The sequence below is a fragment of the Homarus americanus genome, unplaced genomic scaffold (genome assembly GCF_018991925.1).
Source record: "Homarus americanus isolate GMGI-L3 unplaced genomic scaffold, GMGI_Hamer_2.0 scaffold22715, whole genome shotgun sequence".
NCBI classification, from domain to species: domain Eukaryota; kingdom Metazoa; phylum Arthropoda; class Malacostraca; order Decapoda; family Nephropidae; genus Homarus; species Homarus americanus.
The window spans coordinates 43,541-50,478 of NW_024753562.1; positions in this window are offsets into that span (position 1 = coordinate 43,541).

Below are 6,938 nucleotides of genomic sequence, written 5' to 3' on the forward strand. Positions count from 1 at the left end.
TTATGCCTCTCTCTCTCTCTCTCTCTCTCTCTCTCTCTCTCCCTTGAGCCCGAGAAACACTCCTACACGTTGCGGAAGTCCAACTCACACTGAGAGGAGGAAACCTGGATGAGATGGGAGCGCCGCGCATGATTGGTGGATCTCACTGGCACGTAGCCAATCAGAGCTTAAGTCTGGCTGCTGATGATAATAATAATAATAATAAAAAACAACAACAATAATAATAATAATAATAATAATAATAATAATAATAATAATAATAATAATAATACTGTAAATACAAAACCAATGCACACACTAATAACTAATATATTCATCATTTTAACAACAGTGTTTGATAATTAACTGCATTTGTGATCTAGTGAGAAAATTCCAGATAATGAAAATTCCACATATTGGAGAGTCCGAATGTTTAAGATTCCAGATAACAGAGATTCCGAATAATGGAGATCCTTTAGAACCCGATTCTCTGAGACAGTCGGCAAAATCTCATTGATTCGTGTGGTGACGACATTACGACTCTGAATTAATTAATTATGACGGATGAGGGAGATGCGGCGATGATAACGACGGAGAGAGACAGAGATAATAACTAGGGAAAGAGACACAAGCTGGCTGGCTGGCTGACTGACTGACTGGCTGACTGGCTGGCTGGCTGGCTGGCTGGCTGGCTGACTGACTGGCTGGCTGACTGACTGGCTGGCTGACTGTGTGTGTGTGTATCATACTCATTATAATAGACCAATTCATCATACTCGAAGGGCTATTAATCATTATACTAAGTTATCATTATCTTTTGTTTCCCGATAACTGCTGAAGAGAAACAACCGATATTTGTATTGATTTATTTATCGGATTTCAGTTTACCCGATTTTAACCGATCACAGATGAAAGGATTGTTACTCTATTTTTATTCATTGGGTGAGATGGCTGAGTGGATGCAGTACTCGCTTCTGGTCGTCATGGTCACGGGTTCGATTTAAGAGTCTCCCCTCTCCCCCCCCCTCACCCTGGACTAGTGTATGTTAATTTTGCTTATGTTAGTTTCTAATGATAAGTATAAACCTTTACCGAAAAGTTTACCCTTGTATAATATAACCACCCCAGTTGACCTTCATACAAAATAACAAAATTTGAAGATCGCTTTAATCCACTTCAACACAAAGCCACACACACACACACACACACACACACACACACACACACACACGCACACACACACACATAAAGAAAATTTAGTTATATATTTATCGTCTCTCAGTCTGTTTGTCATATGTGGCATTAAACCACAACAAAGTCACAAATATCGAGGTAAAAAAAAGAGTTGGGGAAGGTCATCCATCTCGGTGTGTCCGTCGCGAATGCTGCCAGGGCCCACATAACACACACCCTGGCCTGACTCGTGCATGTTTCACCCTACTGTGTTTAGGGAAGAGAGAGAGAGAGAGAGAGAGTGTGTGTGTGTGTGTGCGTGTGCGTGTGCGTGTGTGTCGCTGGTGACGGCTTACAGTGATATATGAAGATATTGGAGACATACACAGACAGACAAAAGCAATGATGTGCAGTGACATACACACGGGTGTTAATACTGTACATAACAAGTGGTCCTGTGACCCTTTATGTGGAGTCGATCTCTTGAGTCTCTAGAGAGAGGAGGGAGACAGACAGACAGAGAGACGGAGAATAGGTAGGAAAGAGAAAAACACAGAGAGAGAGAGAGAGAGAGAGAGAGAGAGAGAGAGAGATCAGTCACAGGGCCAGTGTTATCTCATGTTTACATCATCAGTATGCAGGCAGGTCACCTAACTAATGAGTTCGGGATGAGACGTGATCCCTTGTTTTTGGTCACCCTGGAGAGGGAGGGAGGTGGAGAGGTGGAGGGAGTGAGGTGGATAGGTGGAGGGAGGGAAGGAAGTGGAAGGAGGGAGGTGGAGAGGTGGAGGGAGGGAGGTGGATAGGTGGAGGGGAGGAGGGAAGGAGGTGGGGAAGGAGGGGAGGGTGGAGAGGTGGAGGGGAGGGAGGTGGAGGAGGTGGGGGAGGGAAGGAGGTGGAAGGAGGGAGGTGGAGAGGTGGAGGGAGGGAGGTGGATAGGTGGAGGGAGGGAAGGAGGTGGAAGGAGGGAGGTGGAGAGGTGGAGGGAGGGAGGTGGAGGGGTGGAGGGGAGGAAGGAGGTGGAAGGAGGGAGGTGGAGAGGTGAGGAGGGAGGTGGGAGGTGGAGGGAGGGAAGGAGGTGGGGAGGGAGGTGAGAGGAGGGAAGTGAGGGTAGGAGAGGTCAAGCAGTAGCGAAATGGGTAATAGGTGATCTCTCTCTCTCTCTCTCTTCTCTCTTTAACCATACATGGCTCCTGCACATTACAAGGTACGCACTTTCTACCAACACCCACCACACTGTACATAAGAGAGTGATGGCGCAGAGCTGAAATCAAGAGAGTGTGATGGTGCTAGAGAGAGAGAGGGGGGACCGGAAAGAAGGATAAGTGAAGAAGGGAGAGATACCGAGAGAGGGAGATGAAGAAGGGTAAATATAGAAAGAAAAGAGGGAGAGAGAAAAAATGAGATTGATAAAAATTGAGATCAAGAGAGAAGATAAAAACAGAAATCATATATAAGAAAGAAAATAGGGGGAAAATTTTAACGAAAGAGAGAGAGAGAGAGAGAGAGAGAGAGAGAGAGAGAGAGAGAGAGAGAGAGCATAAATAAAACATAAAAAAACAAAAAATCGCTAATCACGACAAAGAAAACGAAGATAAAATAAAAAGATCAAGAGAGAGGGGAGACTATAAGAGAAGAGGCATAACACACACACCCACACACACACACACACACACACACACACCACCTTGATTATAATTAACTCAAGAGATAAATAATTCATAAGGTAATTTAGCAGAGGCAATACCTGGTGTGATTTTATGCATATTTGAAAACCAGAAAAAAATTTTGGTTGATTTTTTTTTAATTTTATTTCGTGGATGATTTTTTTTCTTCAATGTTTATGTTTTTTGTTGTTTTATAAGTTAAAAGACATGAATTAAACCAGGAAGTTAATTAGACTGTCTTAATATAACACTGCCCTGCATAGTTTTTGAGGTTTGTGTATTATTAAGCTTTTCTGGGTGTATTTTGCATGCTGATCTCAAAAATGTTATCCATTTTGCTCAATCAGGTCAGAATTTTGTGCTATAGCATTTTAAGCGGAGATTCAGGTAAAATATTGGCATTTTTCGCTCAAAATGGGGTCCTCATATTCGTTCATTAAAAAAATCATCCGAGACATTGGCAAGCCTCACAGAAAAGATTTCGGTCAGTTTTAATGCCCTTACGATGCATTTAAATACACCCACGTGCTCGCCGGCCATTTAAATGTCCGCCGTGACTCAAAGGAAAAGAGTATATGTCCATGTTTTTTTACATATATTTTTTCACAATTAAATTTCTTTTTCATCTGGTGGTACATGGCATGTTTCCTCTGTCTGTGGGATAGTCGAGCAGACAAGCAGCACTACATGCAACGTGACTGGCCTGCAAGAAGTGGACTTACTCCAGGTTCTCACAATGTTGTTGCCCATGCTCTGGTGAATCCGCAGAACATTCTTCTTCCGCCACTGCACATCAAGCTCGGTCTGTTCAAAAACTTTGTAAAGGCACTGGACAAAAAAATCCAGGCTTTCAATTTTCTGAAAGAAAAATTTCCAAAAGTCAGTGAGGCAAAGCTGAATGCAGGAATTTTTGATGGCCCTCAGATCAGAGAGCTTTTCAAAGATCCCAAGTTTGATTGCAGCATGGATGTAAATGAGAAGAAAGCCTGGCATGCCTTTAAGTCTATTGTCTCCAATTTTCTTGGCAACTACAGAAGTCCAGAGTATGAACGAGTTGTTGAGGACCTACTTCTGAGCTACAAAGTTCTTGGTGCACGCATGTCCATCAAGATGCACTTCCTCAGCTCCCACTTGGACTACTTTCCAGAGAACTGTGGTGATGTGAGTGAGGAACAAGGAGAACGCTTCCATCAAGATATCCGTGTAATGGAGGAGCGGTACCAGGGTCGCTGGGATATCAACATGCTCGCCGACTACTGTTGGTGTCTGAAACGGGACGCCCCAGACACCAACCACCAAAGAAATTCTCTGCAACAGCCATTTATGCATGTCTAACTGTAAAGGCATCTATGTAGTTGACATATTTTGGTCCTACGTGTTGTGGTTACATTTCTTATGATATATTTTGCATAAAAATTTTGACATCATATTTAAGAATTTCGATTTTTTCCTAATTCCCATAGCATAAAAATCTGACCTGATTGGGCAAAATGAATGTCATTTTTGGAATCAGCACGCAAAATACATAAAGAATCAGCTAAGAAACCCCGAACCTCATGAATTTTTTTTTTCAAATGCAGCCCAGTGTAATCGTCGGTTTTATTCGTGTCGTTTAGGTTAGGTATTTAGGTTAGTTAGGTGAGATTAGATGGTTAGGCTTTCGTTAAGTTGGGTTAGGTTAGGTTAGGTTAGGTTAGGTTAGGTTAGGTTAGGTTAGGTTAGGTTAGGTTAGGTTAGGTTAGGTTAGGTTTCCGTGGACAAGTTAACGACAGAGAGACTCCTTTTGTATTGACTAAGAAGAGGAAGGAACACACCATCACACCTGGATGTTATGAATGGTTATATGTCGGATTTATACACCAAACGTCCGGTGTAACTAGATATTAATACAAATTAGTCAATAAATCATGTAGGAAAAATCGTATCATTTGTATTTTGGTGTAAAATGAATGATATATGGTTTCCTAGAGAGAGAGAGAGAGAGAGAGAGAGAGAGAGAGAGAGAGAGAGAGAATATTTTCACGAAAAGTTATACTGTACGCTGTCAAAAGTGATCGTCCGGAGAGGCATCGAACACTGCCAGCGATCGAGACCTTGGTGGTTGTGTTGACGTGTTGAAGGTAATAAACACACGATAATTGTTGTGTTGTGCTGGAACCATTATTATTATTATTATTATCGAGTACAGGAAACTATCGCTGTATCACCACCGACGTCGTAATAATTAACACAATAGGTTAACTCACGGGTTATGATTAGTGGCATTAATTAAGAAAGTGGTAGAGTGATTAACTTGTAAACAGGACGGCGATAAGGACCACCTTCAACGTTAACAAGGAGGAGGATGAGCTGATGGCTGGCCCTTGGAGTCTCTCTCTCTCTCTCTCTCTCTCTCTCTCTCTCTCTCTCTCTCTCTCTCTCTCTCTCTCTCTCTCTCTATGTTTACCTCCACCTTCTACCACCACCACCACCTCCACCCTCTACCTCCACCGCCACTACCACCACACCATTATCACCACCACCACCACCACCACCCTCTACCACGACCAAACACTTCATGAACCTTTGTAGTGATCTCACTCTGGCCTCATAAAAATAGCTGTATTTTACGTGATGCAGGAAACCGTGAGATATTCCTTAAGTTGATATCCATTTGAGACTAAGCCAGCCAGTTGTGTGTGTGTGTGTGTGTGTGTGTGTGTGTGTTTAAGAATTGCTCGTTAAGGGAAATGACATCACTGAAAGAGTACAGTAAGAGAGAGAGAGAAGAACAGGGAGAAGGAGAAGAGAGGTAGAGAGAAAATGACTAACGGAGAGATTATTATTGATTGAGAAATAGGTAGATAAAGATAGAGAGAGAGAGGGAGAGAGAGAGAGAGAGAGAGAGAGAGAGAGAGAGAGAGAGAGAGAGAGAGACGTGTGAACCAATCAGTAATTGGATTAATAGTTCGACCATTTGTCACCAGGTCTTACCCGGCCTGGTGCTTCCTACTGTGGTCTGGCGGAGATGGGGCCACTACCACCCCCATCACTACTACCACCACTACTACTTCTACTACCACCTAACCATGACCACTACTACTATCACTACCACCACTACTACTATTACTGCCACCACTATTACTACCACCACTGCCACCACTACCATCACTGCTACCACCACCACCACTACTACTACCAACAATACCATCACTACAACTACTACCAATACCACGACTACTACCAACAATACCACCACTACAACTACGACCATTACCCACCACTATCATCACCACAACCACCACAACTACTTCCAACACAACCTCACACCACTACCACCACCACCACCACCACAACAAACCACCACTACCACCACTACCATCACCACAACTACCACCACAAGTGACTCGGAGTTGTCCCGGCAGAACCAATATAATACTACGATTAATACATACATACATACATACATACATACATACATACATACATACATATATATACAGTATCTGTGTCTATATGCATGTAGCCTACAGGTGATTGTTAGTTTAAAAGACTCGTGCTGTTCATATTTTGCAACGAATAAAAAAATAACGAACACAAACACAGTAAAAAAATAATAGTGATTTTTATTCCAGATTTAAAACAGAGTGAAGGTTTTACCTTTACATGTAAATTATACAGAGGCACACTTGTATGTCCTGCAGGTGTGTGTGTGGTGCACAAACATACAAAAACACTCGCAAACACACACAAACGCACACACGTACAACCATGCAAAACACGTACACACAAACAAACATAAGCAGACGACGATGATTTTTCTTTCCCAGGACAGATAATTTTGAAGTGTTCTCGAGGCAGTGATCCAGACCTGCTGACTGAGGCGCCTGACGTCCATTTATTAAACCCAGGACGAACACCGCCGATATGATGACGTGTCAGGAGGACCTCCCTATTGTCTCGCCTCCTGACAGCTGCTGACTGGTTAGGTTGGCCGTCCTCCAAGAGTGCCTCTTATTGGCCTCCACCTGACTTAGTTTTTCAACCTCACATGGCTGATTGGGTTTGATTCCAGGTGTTTTCTTCTTGACCTCCAGTTAGCGTCTAATTAACCTCCATATAATGTGTAGTTGACCCCCA